Source organism: Aythya marila (genome assembly GCF_965140915.1).
Source record: "Aythya marila genome assembly, chromosome: 3".
NCBI classification, from domain to species: Eukaryota; Metazoa; Chordata; class Aves; order Anseriformes; family Anatidae; genus Aythya; species Aythya marila.
In genome coordinates this window covers 28,255,859-28,276,198 of record NC_139044.1, presented here as the reverse complement: position 1 = coordinate 28,276,198, position 20,340 = coordinate 28,255,859, and the positions used below count along the sequence as shown (strand labels likewise).

Below are 20,340 nucleotides of genomic sequence, written 5' to 3'. Positions count from 1 at the left end.
CCTGCGCACAAGCACGCGCCTTCCGCCTACGTCCCCGTCTCCGCAGCGGCCGGGCATAGCGCATGGCGGAGGCGCGGGAAGCCGCGTTTGCCTCCCCGCGGCGCCTGCGCACTGAGCACAGCCCCGGCCCCGCTATTGTCTGCAGCCGGCGCATGGGCAGCTCCCTCCCCGCGCCGCTCGGCGCCCGGCGCCTGCGCACCGCCCCCCTCCCCTCCTCTCCTCCTCCCCCTCCCCCCGCATTGTGTGAGCCCGGCCGGCGCCTGCGCAGTGCCGCGCCCGCCGTGCCCGTTACCGCTATGTGCGGGGAATAACGGCGGCGCGGCTGCACGGCGACGCCGAGCCCTGCGCCCCCCCCCCACACACACAGCAGTACCGCCGGTACCGCCGCCACCAGCACCAGCAGCGCCGGGCCGAGCAGCCGCGAAGGGGTGAGTGAGTGAGTGAGCGCGGAGGCGGAGCGGGGCCGGGGGCTCGCCGAGCCATTGTGCGCCGCGGAGCGCTCACCGCACACCGAGGGGGGCGGCGGGCTGGGGGGGGTGCGGGAGGGGGAGGAGGAGGAGGGGGAGGAGGAGGGGGAGGAAGGGGGGGTGATAAATGGGGAGTGGGCTCGGAGGGGGGCGGCAGCGCTCGGGGGAACGGCCGCCTTTGTGAAGGGGAAGGAGGGAGGGAGGAGGGCGGCAGCGCCGGAGGTCTCCGTGCCCGCGCCGCCGTGACAGCGCCCTCGGCCCCCCGCGCCCGCCCTCGGTGGGACGGGGCGGCCCGGGCGCGATTCAGCGCGAGGCGGTTTCCTGCGGGGAGCGGCCCCCGGGGGCTGCGTTGCGCCCCGCTGCCCGTGCGGCGCCTCCGCAGCGCTCACGCCTGGGCAGCGGCAGCGGGGAGCGCCGCGGCTGTGAGCCCTACGGGTCTTCCCCTTGCTTCTTGTTTTTTTTTTTTTTTTTTTTCCAAAAGGTTTGTCAGTTGCATGCTGATTTCTGATGGTGTGGGTTTTTTTTTGTTTTTTTTTTTTTTTTTGGTTGTTTGTTTGCTTTTGTTTTCTGAAAGAGGTCATGAGGGCTGGGTGGATGGAGAGAAGAGGGTTGCCCAGGGAGATGGTGGAGTCACCGTCCCCGGGGGTGGTCAAGGAGAGGTTGGACTCGGTGTCTGGGGACATGGTTTAGTGGGTGACATTGGTGGTAGGGGGATGGTCGGACCAGATGATCTTGGAGGTCTCTTCCAACCTTAATGATTCTGCAATTCTATGAGTAAAGTTGAGGATACACAGAATTATCTGTGCAAAACCATAAGACGCGTTTTTGTTTTCATTTGTTTTTCTCAGATTTCTAAACATATTATCTATAATGGATCAGCTACAAATCTTTTTTCTTTCTTTCTAAAATAAACATTGTGGCATAAAAGTTGTTACTAAACTTACTCTATCATTGCAGTGTGATTTTTATTTATTTATTTACTTTTGGACATCTGTTCCAAGTATTCTGAAGGTGACTGCCTCCCATATCTATTCAGGCTGGGCTTTGCAACTCAGAATGGTTTCTCACTGTCTTCTGCTTCCTAACTGTCTGGGACTTGGCAGGAAGGATTTTCAGTAATTCTCTTGGTAACACAGAACCCAGAAAATAACTGTCAGTTACGAATGTGAACTAAAAAAGTCTGTGTTCAATTGTACGCGAGAGCTAGGGAGCTTCTTTGAGTGACTGCAACAAAGCCTAAAACGTTAATGGCTGCAGAAATTGATTTTGAAGTACCATTTCCAGTTCTTGCAAATGCAGGCAAAAAAATGTTTAATGTACGTAGTTACCATAGTACCTCCTCGAGTCTCTAAAAAAAAAAAAAAAGACCATTTCAGTGTCAGTGCTGCCTTTCTTGGCTTTGCAGGTAGAATTAAATTGAGGTAAAACAGATTTTGAAGAAAGAAAGCCAAGAATTCTTTCTTTTGAAAATTTTGAGCAGGAGAGTCAGGTGTTGAGTCTTCAGGTAGCAGAATTGCAGAAATTCTCCCATCTGCCTCTGACATTTGTGAGGTTACAATGGCACGCGGTCCCTTCTTTGAAGAGCGTGCTGCTTGCTGTAGTAAAAGTTGGTACGGTTGTAGCCTGGAGACTGAAATTTGAGGAAAAAAGAGCTCTTTGTTACTGGGGAATGGAGCTGCTCATTCGCTGCCTGGGAGCTGATGCTAGATGCGTGGTTTTCTACCAGCATTCCCTGTGTCAGGGCTAAGGGAAGCAGGGAGGTGCCTTTCATTGGCTACAAGGCTTGTGATGCTCTTGCTGAACGCCTGCAGTTGTGTTCCAGCGTCGATTGCCATATCTGTTCTTGCATTGTCTTGTTCCTTATGCATCCTCTGTAGAGTGGTCTGCAGATAGCAGCTTCCTTCCCTGCACAATGCTTGTGCTTCCCTGCATCAGTCCATCCTGTGCGCTGAATGAGGCAGATGTCCTGGGGAAAAATAGTACGTGATCACGTGGCTTAAATTATAAGATAATATATGCAAATGAGGCTGGGAAGAGAGTACAGGCTACTTGCTTAAACAGCTTTGTGTGTGTCTGTTGTATTGCCACAGCAAAATATTCAAACAAATCACAAATTCCCGGTCCGCTTTTATAATTTAGTTTCTCCCATTCTGTCCTCTCAAAGCTGGGAAGCTGTTTCTAATTTAGTGGTGCTCTTGTAGTTTAAGTCATAAGACTGTTTTAATTGAAATTTTGTTTGACCTTCAGGGAAAAAAAAAAAACACACATATTCTAAATTAATATGGTTTTTTTGGTCATGTATTATGTCAAAATAATACTTGGGCAGCCTGTTCTAAGGAACCTGCTTTGGCAGTGGTGTTGGACCCCGTGATCTTTTGAGGTTCCTTCCAACCCCTACAACTCTGTGATTCTGTGAAAAGCAGCTTGTCCTAAAAGAATTAAATAAAACCCACAGAGATGTTTTAGTGGATTGCCTGTGAAGTTGAAGTGCATCATTCAGGCCCTTTAGATGGTTGATAAGGGGTAAGTCTGGGAGTAGGTGGGTGTTAGAGGAGGGTGACTGGCACCTGTAACATCCTCCTGGTCCTCAAGCTCCCTGCTTACCCGCTTCCTCTGCTAATGGTGCAGCAGGCAGCTCTGCTACTTGGCTGAGAGTGGGAAAAGTTGATTTGCTCGACTAATCCAGCAGTTTCTTTTTGTTTTGCTTGACTTTTTTTTTTAATCCCTTGGGTTAGCAAATTGAATTATTTCATTGTGTGGTCAGATGAGTGCCAGAGCAACTACACTGAATGGGGACAGCAACGTCAAGCCTGGAAGAAGGAAATTCTTTTTCCAGTAGCAGCAATCCATTTGGTCTGCTCAGCTCTATGCTCTGACAGTCTCTCCTGCAGAATACTGCAGTCAGAAAGGGGATGTGTATAAATTGAAGAAAGCCATTAAGGTACTGGTTTTGTTCTTTTAGTCTTCATTTCCTGTTGTTGGTATGTAAAATGTCCACATTCACAATGTTCAGAACGTAACTGGATGAAAAATAATGTTTCTTTATAATAGGGGTATGAAAAGAGGTTCTGGTAAGCGATGTGTCCTTTGCATAAGAAAAAACAGGGTTTTCATACCAGACTAACAGTGGCATCTTCTCTTCCACAGAATTTGAGGTTGTTAGTTTTCAGAGGCTTTTGCAATCTTTTTACTTCCTAGTCATATTAATTAAAAAGTGTGATTTATTTATTTATTTTTGAATTGTAGAAAAGTGCTAATTGGTACGTGTTTAGATAAATTGTTTTTATTCATTCAAAACAGATACATGGTACATCTCTCATTTCATCCACTGAATGTTATACTTAGGACGACGGGTATCTCTTTTCCTACATGCATCTGAAACAATAAACAAAGTTTATAAACAAAGTTTATTGTTTCTCCTCCTCTTTTTGTTTGCATAGAAATTGTTATTGGAAAATAGGTTTTTCCTTAGCAAAGTGCTTTTCAGAGCTCCATCAGCATCCACTGGTGGGCCTAGGAAGCAGGCTCTGTACCAACAGCTGCAGCCCTCTTACAGCCTGGCTGCTTCAGTTTGTTCTGCTGGGTTTAGTGCAAGAATTGGCCTTTTTGTTATAGGTTCCTCTGTTTACTTGTTTCCATCCGTGTGAACTAAAATGTTTTGTATTCAGAACTTTTCCCTGAAACTGAGGTGGTATTTTCCTCAATATATAGCAGAATCTTCTAAGTCTGTGTGATGGGCTTTCCAGATCTCCAATCACTGTACACCATTCCAAACGAGACTCTGGCTCTGCCCATTTTGCTTCTGTCCAGGGCCAGAAGTGATGCTCCGCCCTGGCATTTCCAAGATGCTGCTTTGTGCACAGGGCATTTTGCTTGTCTTTAGCTGTGGTAGTGCGTGATGGGCTTGTAAGCAGTCCATTAGCTAACCATTGTGGTCTGGAGGTAGCAGCAATATACTGAACCCATTAAATTAGATGTACTTAGGACTTCTCCTTCTAAATAATTTTCTTGATGATCATTCTTTTGAATTGCAAATACTTGGCAATCTTCATATGTATTCTCTTCTGTGGTCAAAATCAAGACCTTTTCAATTATCTCTTATTTGTCATCTTGTTGTGGATTACGTTTCAAGATTCAGAAGAAAAATCCAGGAACTCAGAATGTCATCTCTCTTCTGTTTTCTCATGAATACGATTTTTCTTGCTTTCATTAAGTCTCGCTTCCAACCCACAATTGCTCCCCCAACAATGCAACTGGCAACATAGTCTTATTATACTTAGCCTTATACTTAATAGTAAGACTTATCATACTTAGTTTCGTAATTTAGTTTACTAAATGGAAGACAGTGAGAAATATTGTAGTTTCATTTAACTTAGATTTTTGTTTTTGGCTTTTCATAAGAACTCAAGAATGGCCATCTTGGGTCAAGCCAAGAGTCAATCTACTGAAGCCTCCAAGAACATCTACAACCTGGTACCTAGAGAGCCATAAGAAAGGTGCAGGCATATGTGATTATTTTCTCCTAAAACAAAGCTAGTCTCCATCTGTTTTCTGCTTGGGACTTTTGAGTCGGGTGTGGTTTCTATTAAATATTATTCTTTCTACTTGATCTGCATTTCTTCAGCATTGTCTTGAAAAGGCAGTTCAGTTAAACTGTCCCTTTCTAGTTTTCAGACCTTTGTTTCTCACACATGTTCATTTTTTTTACTGGATTAATTTAATAATAACAATCCTGATTTATTGCCTCTTTTTGTTATTAAAGAGAAGCCGACCTAGTTTTGTGAGGTTAATGAAGATTCTGCTCACCCATCTCCCCTTCTTTAAATGATATGTGTTCGTATTGTACTTGGTTTCCAAAGGGAATATTGCTGCAGTGTGAGGGTCAAATACTTCCTATAAGAATTGCTGCTTGGGGTGATTCACAGGTCAAAACACAGCTTGAATTTTAGTTTTGAGGTTGACTGTAAAACTGGCTATTACAAATCTGTTTTGAATTGTGAGCAGAAATTATTCAGGAAGCCATTGAGAACCCAGAACTCCTTTTTGTTTAGATTTTGGATTAGCAGAGAATTTTGAAAAATGACCACAACTAGTGAAGCCAAGAATTATGGAACAGCTGAAGTATTTTCATGATATAGATAATATTGCCCTCTTCAGTCCTTCCGTGTTTTTGTTGCTATTAGAGATCACAATGATAAATATAAGAAAATCTGTCAGAATTCACACCTGTTTGTTAAAATCAGTATGTATAGTTCTAACTATTACCATTTAGAGTACAAATTTGGTAGCATATTTTCTCATTCAGAATTTGATTTTCAACTTCCTTGGGCAAAGATGAGTTGTTTGTTTGCTCAAGGTCTTGGTGAAGTTCATAAGCTTCAGGTACTGCGGCTGACTTCTGCATATGGGATTGTTTTTTACACAGTTCAAGGTCCAACATAAAGCTATTGCATTACATTCTTCAGCTTACTATAGAAAACTTACTCATTTTAGGAAAAGAGAAAATGATGCTATCAGATAATGCCAAGCAGTATTTCCTTCTTCAGTATTTGCATCCTCTAAATCATCACATATAATTGTCTTGCATACTGCATGCACATTTTATTTATTTTTATTTTTTAAATCATTTTTCTTAAGTAAACACCTTTGCTTTTCCTGATTTTGTAGCCCAGTTGAATTTTCTTTAACATACTGTATGAGCATCTTCAACTCTCAAAATTAAACATACTCTGGGTGTTGCATTGCTAAACCTGCAAATAGCAACAGTCAGCTTCCTCCTGTCTGACCGGGTGATACTCCAAAACCTGGTTTGCGGTTTGCATTGTTCTCTTGCATGATCCTCACTGTAGGTGTAGCACTTCTAAATGCTGCTGGTTAGCTGCTCTGATGGGTTTGGGGCTTGTACCAGAACTGAGAATGGAATTATCCGTCAGCCTCACTTCTGGATGTCTGAATCATGCTGCAGTATCCACGTACACTAGAAATGCTTTAAAGCTTTAATTTGTCATGTCTTGAGCTGTATTTGGTTGAAAAGCAAAATTTTTTACTAGAGCTTCTGACATTGCCTTCATGGTCTTCAATTCTTTCTACCTTCTTTATGCATCCTAAACAGTAAGTTTTCAATTGCTCCAGTTAATATTACTGGATTATTTTTATAAACCTCTGACAAGGCAAATTCATTTTTATAATTTCTGGGCAGCCTATAGCTTGTAGTGAAGTCCTTTAAAAAGTGGCAGTGTAAAAAAACAAAAACAAAACAAAAACAAACAAAAAAACAGACGAGTGTCAAGATGTGACAGTGACCCCTGAAGCCCTGAGTCATACCTTGCCTGATTGTGGTAAATTGAAGCCTTTGATTTAGTAGAAGATAAACAATCAGTCTGCTGTTTTAAATGCAGTTCATTAATTACCTTTAAACAGTACTTTGGGAGAAGGTTTGATTTAGTAGGCTTAGATTTGAGTTGCCATATTTTGTGGGTCTTTTTTCTTGGTGCAGTTTCATTCCAAAACCAAGAAAAGCACTAAACCTATTTTTACCTAGTGTGCTTTTTGGGAGGCAATGCTTCAAAAAAGACTGTATTCAGGGCATGTGCATTGCTTTATTTGTGTAGCTTACCTCCATGGGAATTCGTGCTTTCTTTTCAAGGTATTTATTCATGCTTTGGGGACGCTAATCTAAGGCAGCATTAGAAGAAAGTGTTTTCTTCATTACCCATTACAGATTTTAAAAGTTGCATTATCCGTGAAGATTATTTTATTAATATTTCTTACAGTTACTGTAGACCTAAGAAGTCCCATGAGATTTTGGGACTAATGTAACTGCAGTGGGTTCTCCTAGCAGCCTAGGCAGAGCTGACTCCTGGCTGACCTGGGCCTGCCTTTTTCTCCCCCTGCAGCTCTGCAGCCCCACTCCTTTTGCTGTGGTGCTAGATTTCTGTGTGTTAACTTCTGGGAACGATTCATTTGTTTGTGGGAGTGGAGAGGACGGGAGGAGTTGGTTTGTCACCAGCTGAACGCGCTGAAATAGCTCAGCTGCACAGCCCCAGCCCCAGCAGTCCTGCAGCCAAGGCAAAGGGAGCGGTCGGGGCTGGGGCAGGGTGAGAGGGCTGGAGCCTGACAGCAGTCAGGCTGCATTTGGCTGACGTGGGACCACAGCATCTTCAGCTCGGCGTTTGTATGGTGAGGGTCAGAAGTATGTATTTGCCTATATTTGCCTATTAACTGTGTCAACTTCCCATGCTAACTCCTATTAGGTTATTTGGGATTTGCTGCAGTGGAAATGTAGGTGCCTGAGCAGTTAATGAAGAAGAGATACCATACTATAAATTCTTATCTCATAATGCTGTCCAGCAGACTCTTCCTATGTTTAGAGACTTAATTGTGTCATTTAATCGAGCTGCTAAAAGTAACTTCTCCATTTCCACCAGTAAAACTTTGGGCACACACAGCTCCGATCTCATTAAAAATTCTGAATACAACATATACTTCAGAATTCATAATCTTGTCAGATCTTAAAACTTGTGGAAGGATTTGGAAATAGAATGCTTTTTCTTTTCTTTTTTCCTTTTTTTTTTTTTTTTTTTAATTGCCTTTTTATTTATGGAAGCTTCCAGACTGTCACGGACAGGTATGTTCTAGAGCATCTGTTCCCAGCTGTAGAGCTTGACTTTTATGGATGTGTGGGCTGGCACGGCTGGGCCTTTATTACTAAAATGTCTGTTTAATCCATTACGGTGTTTGTGTGTTCATACTTGCGATACCATGTGAATGCACTCATTCTGTTAAAAAATGTCTGTGTGCCCAGACTGGGATTGCCCACAACCTGTCTGACTCGTGGACCAAGTGCAGGGAATGTGCAGGTACATCCAAGATTGAAGGGAAAAAAACACTTCTGAATTTCTGGCAACACTGTGAAAGCACTTTGCTAGCAATTCAAAGTAAAGCAATCCTATTAAAAAAGAAAAAAAAGGAGAGGGAAAAACAAAAAAGGAGAGGAAAATCATGCAGAAGAACATGTCTGGTTTATTAAGGATATGTCTTGTATCAAACCATGTTGACCCTCCATGTGAACACATGCTCTTTCTTGTCTGCTTGGGTGGGAACCAGCAATATTCTGGGGGGAAAACAGCCTGAATGGCCGAGCACAGAGGAGCCACGCAAGTGCAGGGTGGGCAACAGGCTGCAAGGAGCTGGTACCTGTCAAATCTGTGGCATGGTGTTTCTGCCAGCGGGATGATCGCCAAACCGCTTTCCATCATTTATCAGCAGTCCTGGCTATCAGGGAGGTCCCAGCTGACTGGAGGCTAGCAAATGTGATGCCCATCTACAAGAAGGGCTGGAAGGAGGATTTGGGGAACTACAGGCCTGCCAGCCTGACCTCAGTGCTGAGGAAGCTCATGGAGCAGATCTTTTCCCAAGCAATAAGACAAAGAGGAAGTAGCCTCAAGTTGCGCCAGGGGATGTTTAGGTTGGATATTAGGAAAGATTTCTTTTCTGAAAGGGTTGTGAGGCATTGGAACAGGCTGCCCAGGGAATTGTTTGAGTCACCATCCCTGGAGGACTTCAAGAAACGTGTAGATGTAGAGCTTAGTGATATAGTTTAATGGTAAATTTGGCAGTGCTAGGTTAAAGGTTGGACTTGATGATCTTACATGTAGAAGTCTTTTCTAACCTGAATGATTCTTTGATTCTACAATGAACTTGATCTGTACTCAGCCCTCCTTCCCTCGGAGCTGGTCAGAGTCTCTTCAGCTCTTAAAAGCTTGCTGCTAGGAGGAGAGAATGGTATAAAGAGTGGCTGCTTAGGTCACACTTGCTCAGGCAACTAAATAATATTTCAGTAAGAGTTTTAGTTACTGAGTGGCAGAAGGACAATGTAATTAAAAAACGTAAATCCTAAATTGTTTAAAAAATACACGCTCTTGCTGGATGGGAGCAATATACCTCCTAAAATACGTCTGGGGACAAATAAAAATGAAGTCTCCAACTGGGCTATTTTTGGATTAAGCATGAGAAAATATTAGCCTTATCTGTGACAGATATGTTAAGTAAATATTTACCATCTCTTAAATGGGAAATATACAAGAGGTAAAGTCTGGGAAGAGCGAAGGCAAAACAAATAAACACAGAAATGCAGCACTAATTTATTCTAAGATGTTAGGTGTTGTAATCTATTAAGCTAACAGCGATGTTGCTTGGTGGGCACCAATAGCAATACTAACTTGTATACCATGGGAACATAGAGGGATTTAACAAACAGAGGAAATGAATCGTTCCAGCCTCAAAAGAGGGAACTGGTGATGATCAGTCTTAATCAACTTCTTATGTTTTTGTCTGTATTTAGTTTGGTGATAAATGATTTAAAATATTTTTGGTAAACCAGAAGACTATATCAATTGCAGCCATGTGGTCAATGTTGCTTAATATACCTTTGACTTTTTTTTTTTTTTTAATGTAGCTGAACATAGCCAAGTTCCCAGTCAAATCTTTGTGTTGGAAACATAAAATGAGACTTTTGTAGTAACTGTGGATTTAAAAAAAAAAAAAAAAGGAGGAGGGGGAGGGAACACACCAAATCAGCAGTTGTTCACTGAAATGCTGGTAGAAGGGATGACTCAATCCCTTTTTGTGGATGAGGTTAGAGCTCTGCTTCCTCTTGGTTCTGTGCCTGCAGCAGCATTTGTGGAGGTCAGGGCTCTTCCCGTTTAGCCTTCCCTTTCACATCTCTTCCTTCTGGTCCTTTATTTTAAGGCTACTAAAGTGAAGGTGCCAATTACTGAACTTACAAAGGAAAATCCACATAGGTTTCCTCCAGCAGAACTACTTGAATTACAGATATCTGTCTACTGAAAAAAGTGCTTGGAAGCATTTAATAGCCATTAAAAATATTTACTTCAGTGTAATAATAGAAGTGCTTTCCAGTAGTCTCCAAATGTTCCAAAGTTAACCAGATTTACATCGTAGTAGTCTGCAGAACCTATGCTAATGTTGTACCAAATCAATTGTAAACCAAATTATCACCAGTCATTTGTAAACCAGCTTATAAATGTCCATCTGAAAATATTCTACTTGCGTAGCAATAAGGGCTTATGATAGTAATTTGCTTGAGAGATTGTAATACACTGGCTCAGACGAGTCCTTGCATAAAAGTGTCAGGCTGTATATACTCACTGTGTTTGGTAATAAGCTTATAGCAACAATCTCACACACAATTGTTTGAACATATTTAATAAATAAGAGCTAGTGTAAAAAATATTAAGACTTTTTAATTAAGACTTTGCCATGCTGTAGTCTGGTAGCTATATTCCTGTTTAGCTGCACACAACAAAGGAATGAGCAGGCGCTGCAAGCAAATGTGGAATAGCTTCTCTCCAGGGAAGCCATTTCCTAGGTACTAATTACAGACTGCTTTAAAATCCGAAGTGTAGTCTATGCCACTTTAAAATCTTTGCAGTAGCTTATGTTTATCATTCAAACCGTGGGTATTCTTGTTGTTTGTGCAAACGTCTTATCCTACTTCGTATCTTGCTAACTGTGGAGGCTTTTCTGGCAGCTGTTTTCACATGATTTTACAGTGAGAAAGTGTTTGTGCTGTCTGTGGTACCTTGAAGTTTAATTTTATGGGAAGGAGAGAGGAGAAAGGATGTGACTGAAGAACTGAAAAAATAGTTTAAATATAAGACACTTTAAGCCTTTTTCTACTCTATTTTTATATGAATCCCCAGGAAGGATACTACCCATCAGGAGAAGCTCTTAAAAATTGAGTGCATAATGTGATCCTGAATTACAGTCTGAGACTGAGAAATGGCAAACACAAAAAAATGCTCTCTGTAAGTCATAGCGACTGTGTTAATTTTTAAAGAATTTTGGTTTTAAGCTTGTCATTATATTAAATAGTCCGTGGAATACCACTGTAGCACAGCATAATTATGACAGAGAATAAATGAAGTTTATTACATGTGAACATGCAAACATGCTACCCCCATCTTGAGACAGTGAAGGTTCCCTAGAGCATGCATCACTTATACCTTTGAAGAGACAAAATTTTGAGCCTCTGGTTGTTTTACAAAATAACTACGTCCAACTTTTTTTCTCCTTTTTTCCCCCTCCAGTGTAGGGCCTGTGTTACTAGATCCTGGAACAAACAACCCAGTGTGTTTCCAAGAAAAATACATCTGTGGACTTGGCTGTTGAGAATAATTGTAAAAAGCTCCAAAGCATTCCATAAGGGAGAGGGTAGAATGTACCAAATATTTTGTATGAGCCTAACTTCAGAAGATAAATACATTTTTCATCACACCGTGGAGATGTAGCAAAGATTAACAGTTGAATACCTGTTTGATGTGATTTATCTGTGACATGGTGAATGGATGTGGAGATCAGTAATGCTGACTGCAACAGTGGTCCTCCAGTGCTTCTGCTCTCGTGGTCTGTGTTTGTGTGCCAGGTCAGGAAGTACAGCAGGACTGGAATCTGAAAGATAGACGTTAAAACTACTTAAATACATGTGTTTGGTTGGCTTTTTTGTTTGGTTGTTTTATTCCCCTTTGGAGAGTGTACTTACCTTCATATCCACAAAGAAAGTAATTGCTTGTGTTATGGAAGAAAAAAATCTGCATTGCTTTTGAATGTAATTTAATCTTACTAAGTATCTTGGGATGTGGAATAAACTCCATATATTTCACAATTTTGGGGGAAAATGAAATCACCACCCTTGGGAGGTCAAAAGGTCCAATTTTCTTTGCAAAGCGGTGTTTGTATTTTCAGTGCTGGTCGGCACTGTGGTCAGTACTTAGCCAATGCAAATAAACCTGCCCTTCATACAAAACCTACAAAATAACACAGGCTATGCCATGATGGAGGCAGTGACAACAGGAAATGTGGGATGAGGACTTGACTACGTCTTGATTACATTCTGCCTGAATGCAATGCCCAATTATTTTATTTATTTTCCTGTTTGCTTTTCTTGGCGATTATATAATCTGATGATATAGTGTGATAAGGGAATAGGGGAAAGGAAGGATTTCTGAAGCTTTCATTAAAGGAATTTTTTTCTTAAAGGCAATTTGGTTATGGCTTCTTTAACCTGCTTGTTTCTTTAGCATGCTGGTAAGTTAATTTCTGTATAGCTGGCCTTGTTTAAGTATGGCGAAATAAGAAAATTTCAAAATACTCTTCCTTATGCATTTCTTTAGTCAGAATGAGAATAATGAACAAAATATGAACATTTGATTGTTTGATCATAAGTTAAAATATTTTTATAGGCAGTCATTACTTTACTCATTGTTTTTATCTGCTTATTGAAAGCAACTTTTGGAAGTGTTGCATTTCAGTGTAGGAAGGCTGCAAAGAGGAACATTCGTGAGAGCTCATTTCTCTCATGCATGTAAAGATTAGGAATGCAAATTTGCCATCAGTTGCCTTTTAATAAATGCAAAATATCCTTATTATCTTCATCAAAGGCTAGAATAAGCTTTTTTGAAGTCTGAGAGTGGATTTATCCTCATGACTAACAACTGAGTATGCTTTTAACAGTATGGAATCTAATGTTTAGGCTGACAATACCTTAAAATTTTACAGTTTTTGGTTTTGTAAACCCTCAGGTACCCCTGATCATTATAACAACAATATGCAGAAAAGAATTACGATTCTTGTGAAAGACAGTAACCAACCACATACAGCTTCAGTCCTGTGCTAAGTTTTCTCATCAGTCTTTTTTAAGAATTTGCTGTTTACCAGTACTGTTGGTAAAGATACCCAGTATTTTATTGTTTTGGTGAGTTGCTGAAGTCTTTGTTTCCATCTGCTGACATCACCTTTAGTCCAGCAAATTGCTCTTGATACAGTTTAATCTCCTAGCTTCTAGTAGGAATTGCTGCTTTTGATTGCTTTTTTTGTTTGTTTGCTTTTTTAAAGGGGACTTCCATGGTAGGGAATAAAGCATGACTGTCTTCATAGTTCCTGAAACATTTAACTTCCCTTTCTAAGGGTGCTTCAAATGGGAGATATAGTTTCCACTGTGTGAGTTTGCTTACACTTCATAGGAAGTCTTAATGTTGGGCTTCATAATTGTTACAGACATCCTGGTTGTTTGTTTATGAAAATAATATCCTTCTGCATATTGTGACATTCAATTGATTGCTAGCTGTTATTAAGACTTTTTCATATATATATTTTTTTGCAGTATTTGTATGTTGATGTTGACAGAGTAGCAAAAGAAAAGTTTGGGGGCTTTTTTTGTCTTTATCACATCCAAAACGAAACAGGATACAGTCTCACAAGTTGTTGTCTCCTGTCCCCCAAACTCAAAAACCCAAGCAACTTCCAGTGCAGCTGCACTGCTGGCAGAAAGAAAGGTTTTATTGCAGTTGCTGTTCTGACAGCTATTCCTGTGTGTCACAACAATAACATAGATGTAATTCTGCCCTGGACTGGAGGGAGAGGATGTTTGTGCAGCCGCATCACAGGAGAGAAGTGCGCTTCTTCTATCGGGTGACTGGCAGAGGGCAAGAGCCTCCTGCTCTGCTTTCTCCTCCTGCCTCCATCAGATGTGTGGGGGCACCTGCAGAGAGAGGGGGCTATCTGGGGGCCTTCTGGGGAGACCTTAAACTCCTTGAATGCAGGAGGAAAATCTTGCTCTGTCCTTAGCCTCATGCCCAACTAGAATGCTTTTATGCCCCTTTGTCATTCAAATATCAGGGAAGAAATGCTTCTTCCCACAAATGCTACCGAGGAGGCTGATGTGATAATCTGGCCCTAGGGTGCCAGACTGGACCCCCCAGGGAATTCAGAGTCTCCTCGCTGAAAGTGCTCCCCTGCCAGCCAGACACCCTGAGAAATACATTGCTGGTGCTTTAGTGAGTGGGAGGAATGCCAGTGCTTGTTGTTTTGGTTGGTCTTGTGCAGTGGGTTATTACCTGTGTTGGATATATATTAGTAAAAATATCAATAAATGAAAGGGGGGAGGTAGCTCAGCTTGGTCTCCTGATGGGCAGTAAATGCATTTACTTGCACTGGTTTTCACTTCTATTCTGTTTGACTATATATTTTTTTTTCTTCTCGTGAATCTCAAAATTATTTTCAAAAATACCTTTTTTGAATCTCAGAACTCACAGATGTTGCAAGTGAACTATTTTATCTGCCCATAAACAGAAGACCTGAATGATTTTCTAGACTCAGATTCAAAAAGTTTACATAGCCGCCTTTTGCTTTCTTCCCCCTCCACGTGCAAAAAATGAGAAGAAAAGAGAAGGGAGGTGGGGACAAAAAGAGGAAAAGAGAGGATTTTTACAGGGTAGTGGTTAAGAAGGGGTTCTTTGCTCTCAATGGTTCCCTTGTTCTGTAGAATTTGGCATGGTTACATCTCTAGACGGACACTGAGAGAGGTTTTAGAAGAAACATAAGGCTTCAGTATGAATTTATGATCTTTCTTCAAGGAATTGTGGCCACATTCAGAGATTTGAGCTAAGATGGAAAAAGTCATACCTCAGAAGCAGAATGAAAACCCAAGACTGTTGTTCAATTGCCTTATGTCTTAAATTTATTATGAAAAGCCAGCAGACCAAGGGCTGGGATTTTCCTGTAAGGTGTTGTGGTTTAGCAAGAGGGACAGTTGTCCTGAACATACTTAAGCAATTGAATATTAAAAGCAAATGAATAAATAGGGTAAATTGAATGGATGCTTCACTTTTCTTCATGTGGATTTTCTGTTTTCTTCTACTTTGCCAATTTTCATGCTTGCCATCAAGTTCTGCAGTGCTACACCAGTGTAACTCCACAGTAATTGTGCAAAACTTTCATGCAACTTGCCAGTGTTCCTTTATATAAAAATTCCTGTTAGTTCCCATGTGAGCAGGAGCACTTTCTTGTTCAGGGCTGTGTATGCCATGTGGATGCTTCTAAGAACAGAGGGATCTGTTCAGCTGAATTTTCCAGCCACTGAAATATTTGGTAATGTAGCAACTGCTGCTTGTTGGACAGCTTTTGAAAATCTGGGATTGTTTTGGTCAATTTTCATAAGCATGTGAGCTCATCTCTGTGGGAAGTGACAGAAGAGTTTTTCTTTTAAACATAACCCACCTTGTTTATACTTCCATTGAGTTGTTTAATTTTTTTAATTTTTTTTTTTTGTAGCTTTTTATGCCTATATTTGCATTAACCTATATGGATATTGTCAGAGAACTTTGCAAAGTGAAAAGTGTTTCCACTTGACACGGTGGTCCAAGCATTATTTGGGTGGTGTCTTTTTCTGTGCTACACTTCTACAGATGTGTCCTGTGTTGCTTGGCAAGCAAGGACCAAGGCTGAAAGTCATCTTGTTTCCCCTTCTGAACTACGCTGTCTGTGACCTCAGCAGGTCCATAAATTCAACAAAAATTGCCATCTATCTTTAGCCTAAAATTCTTTAATTTTCAATGGGTTTAAGAGCATCAAGGAGCAACATTGCGCACCACCACTGCTTATGTAGCCTTAGTCTCAGTGGAATTGAATTCCAGTTCCTAATGAAAGGTGTTTTTTACCTGCACAAGGTAACCTCTTTATTAGCAAATTTCCTTGGTGGGCTAACTCTAGGAACTGGTGAGAATAGCTTCAGCCAAGAGACTGAAATTTGTGGAACCCTTTCTCTCCACTTCTGGGATGACGGCTGTGCCAGTCATGAAACCGGTGGATTACAAAAAACACCAAGGATAGTTTCATGACTCAGACATCTAGAAGCTACCGTACAGAATGAATTCTTTTATTTATAGGCCCTGCGATGAGAGATGAGCATTGCCTTCTGTTTTGGAAGGATGGTCCTAATTTTCCTACCAGCTTACGCCCACACTCTTTAGCCTTACTTGCAAAAGGATGAGGTATTCAGTGACTTAACAAAAATATATTAGACTGTAAAAATAAATGAGAATGCGTGTAGTGGTGCATAAAACTAGCTGCTTTAAGATGAAGTGCGGTTGGTTTTAGAGTTTAAATAGTTCAATATTAAGGTACTTAAGTGTTTAAAAGAAAGATACCCTCTATAGTTTCCCATTTATAATAAACCTTTTACAAAGATGTTGTGGAGCTTTTGCCATAAGCATTAGTGACTTTTTCATACTGTGGCAATGAGCATGGCAGATAAAGTCAGTGGGAAGTTAATAATTCACAAAAGGTTTTAGTGATGTGTGATAAATAAGTACAGGCCAATCAATTGATGAGGAGAAGGAAAAAAAAACAACAACCCACCCTCATTAATTGATCGTCAAGCTTTATGTTTTAACCTTAGTAAGGTAGAGGTCCTGGTTAACTATACCACCGCATAATATTTTAAAGGTTATTTTTGAATGCTGTATGTAAGTAGGTTAATTATGATTGCATATGAAACACCCCTTGTGATACTGCCCCACCTCAGAGTGTTTTACAGAGTAGAACTCCATATTATTATGGAGTTTTCCACTTAACTTCCTTGATTTTAATCATTTATCTTTATAGAATACTTTGTAGTATCAGCTGTGTTGATACTGTAGTCTTGTCAGGGTTGGAATTACATTCACTTTGCTTCTTTCTTTCTATAGCATAGATTTCTCTGTTTCAGTCAAAAATAGACCTGCCAGCCATGGCATTCTCAACTTCTCTGGACAGTCAGTACAGCAGCAGTGGGCACTCTTTGCTCACAGCATTTTTTGGTGACTTGGGAATCATCTTGAAGTCTTTTCCAGTCACTGCCGATGCCGTTAGCACTCTCTTAATTCTGATTTCTCCCTTGACTTATACCTGATGTTTTCTTTCCTCGAGTCCTGGCTGCAGAGTCTGCCTGGCTCCTGCTCAACTGCCTTGCCTGGCAGCCTGTCCCTCCGGCTGCTGTCCCCTCGCCTTCGTGCTCTGCCATCAGTGATGGCTGAATTGGGAGTAGTGGGCAATGGCGCGCTGGTTCCCATTCAGACTGTCACTACAGCATGGAAAAGCAGTAGTTAAGGCAAACGCAGGGCATGCTGCGTGTAGACAGATGGTAAGAGAATTTATCTGTGTACTTGCTGAACTAACATGCACATAGGAAGTTTTCAAAAGCCTTTTGCTTGTCTGTGTTTGGATCAATTTGCACAGGAACAGTAGTAGAAGGTACAAACTGATACTAAGGCCTCCTGTCACGTTTCAGTTACAAATCTGCATGTATCAAGTACTTCTCCCAACTATTATTGTTACTATTTCTTACACTGGTAACATCGAATTTTTTTCACTTACTTTGTTTCAAAAATGTTTGAGTCAATACTTCTCAAGGTTCACCTGAATACACAATTACATGTCAAAGAAGATTTGAATGAAGTTTTTAGCAGCTGGAAACAGGAACTTAAAGCAGCAAATACTGGGCAATGTAGGGATTGTCAATATTGTGTATCAGCTTGATGCAGAGGTGTTTTTGAATGTTACTTTAAAGTATTCTAAATAATTATCCCATTGCTGTACAGTACATTTTATGTACTATTAAAATTATATGATTTTCAGTTTTAATCTGGAAGACTGGTGCTTAAGCCTGATCTTGGCGTATGTTAGGTTTAGCTTTAATTTTAAAGGTAGCTTTTTGCTTCTCTGTTTGACTGGCATCTCAGTGCTTGCTAATAATCTAGCTGGAGGAAACAGTTGGATCTTCTCAGTTACAGGCAAATACAGAAATGTAGACTCCAGATTGCTCAAATGTGAGATTATTAAGGGGTTTTGCTTACAATAACATTACTGTATCAAAACTGTAATCTTGGCAATGTTTCTCTAGACATATTTGAAATTGGTTACACCCATCTTTTGGCGACATAATGTAGGGCTTTAGTTGTTAGGGCTGAATTATATTTACAGGATGATGTAGCCAATTTCCCTTTGCTGCTGCATCTGTTTCAAATGACTTATTACCCGTGTGTGTTTTCTTACACACTGATTATTGCCTTTTGAAATTCATCGTCCTTCACCATAAAATGCTCTTTCTTCTGCAGACGAGGAAACGTTTCACAATTGTAATAGAGGTCTGAGAAACAGACTTCCAGGGTATCTAGGGCAAAGCATTGGTTTGGATGATTGAGCCTCAATAACGAAATCTTTCCTGGGTTAAAGATTGCAACACAGTGCTGCCCTTTTAGCAAAGATGAATAAAATGTTTCAATACAGGGTTTAAAATTGGCTTTGCTGAGAGGAAATCCTACTATGTCTGATGAGTACTTTGGCTGAAAGGGGCAGTCTGTCCTGAGGTAGGACAGACAGGTTCCTCCAGGCTTCTGTCGCCTTCCCCACAAGCACAGGCTCTATAAGGAAGGGAGCACATTTGCTAGGACGAGACCAGGGGACTTCTCCCTGGCTCACAAATGGGATTTAATAGGCACAAGGATATTTTTTTCTTCCCTGAATAATTATCGCTTTTTGACCCAATGTAACCTTCTAGTATCCATAGTGTTTAATTGCAAGAACTACCATGGCCTAAATTTGCACTGTGTAAAGAGCCACTTATGATGATTTTGCACCTGTCCTGTAGTAATTTAATTCGGTATCTCCTAGACGGTGAGCAGCCATTCATCCTCTTATCGCTCAGAAACTCTCCACTACAGCCAGAATACTTAACACAGCAGTGTATTAAAAATACTGTTAAGCTTTCACGAAGTTTTCAGGGCACAATGCACTTGTTCATATACTGTCTATGTAACTAATGAACAGCGTGGTTTCATACAAAAATTTGAGCGCACTTTTTTTCTTCTGATATTAAGTAACTTGATACTGTATCCTGTACTTTCAGTTAGTTTTGCCATGTGCGATTTCAGCAGAGCTTTGCTGATCAAAGGCATTGGTTTATTCTAAAGAGTACTTTAAAATAAAATATGTATCTGGGTTGATGATTTGTCACTGTTGAGACAGCGCTGTTTGAAAAGAACAACAATATTAAGTTTGACAGAAATGGTGATGGGCTTTTAACTACAAATGTGCTGCCAAGCTGTGCAGCAATGATTGCTCTGTATAATTCCTTTTTAAAAATTATTTTCAGATAGCTTAATTTAATCTGTTTGTTGTCAGGCTTTATCATTTGCAGGAGGTTTGGAGATTTTGTTTTTCCTTCTAGCTCAGTTGTTGTTGACCTACTTGTTTGTTTTAAAAATAAAAACGGAGTTTTTATTGACAGTCTATCTGTGTAAACTAAAATCTAGTATTTGAATATGAACTTTTTAAAATAGTTTATATCATCTTAGAGTTCTCCTGAATTCGCTATTAGTGCAGGAAGGCCTAATGGTAAGGATGGTATTATATCGGTAGATAGGAGATGTAAAAGGCAGTAAAATACAAACTGAATGAGTTTTGATATTGATCAGCATGCTTGCTCTAATATGTCCGTTTAATTTCCTTGTTAAAAGTGGGAACCTAGGCTGGCAATTTCTGATGCTTCCTGTTTCTTTCTTAAAAGGAATTCAGAGGTGTCATTTGATTGGCCTAGTTTATTTTCTACTTTTAAAGTAGGTTAAATGAAAAATATAAAGGTTAATTTCCTTCAAAACCGCTGAATAAGCTGTTGCAATTATTAAAATCCTTGTTTGGTAACTGAACTAAAATTTAAACTCATCTAGTAAGTTATTATTGTAAATGCAATTTGTAATTGTAAGGGAGGACAGAGATGCTGTATGATTTCTTCTGTTGAGTTGGAGAACATTAAGTAGGCATAGGCTTCATTTGAAGAACCTGCTGTGATGCTGTAATGGGAAGATTATCCTATCATATGTGTTGCTGTATATGAGGAGCTCTGTTGCAAATGCTTATTTACCCTTTTAATGGAATAAGTATTTACCGCATTGAATCCTCTAATTTCCTTCATTTGAATTCAATTTTTTTTAATTGGATTTACGGCTCTGCTGGTTCATTTTTAGCACTGCCATAG

At 40.5% G+C, this 20,340-nt stretch overlaps 1 protein-coding gene across 5 annotated transcripts in view; it reads left to right on the top strand.

The window, feature by feature from the left end:
- Nucleotides 1-265: 265 nt before the first annotated feature.
- CEP170 (centrosomal protein 170) overlaps nucleotides 266-20,340 on the top strand; it is a 101,382-nt gene continuing 81,307 nt past the window's right edge. For all 5 annotated transcript variants that reach the window (XM_082757942.1, XM_082757941.1, XM_082757940.1 and 2 more), the window contains exon 1: nucleotides 266-428. The gene's annotated coding sequence lies outside the window, so the exon portion shown is untranslated. The remainder of the gene's footprint in view (nucleotides 429-20,340) is intronic.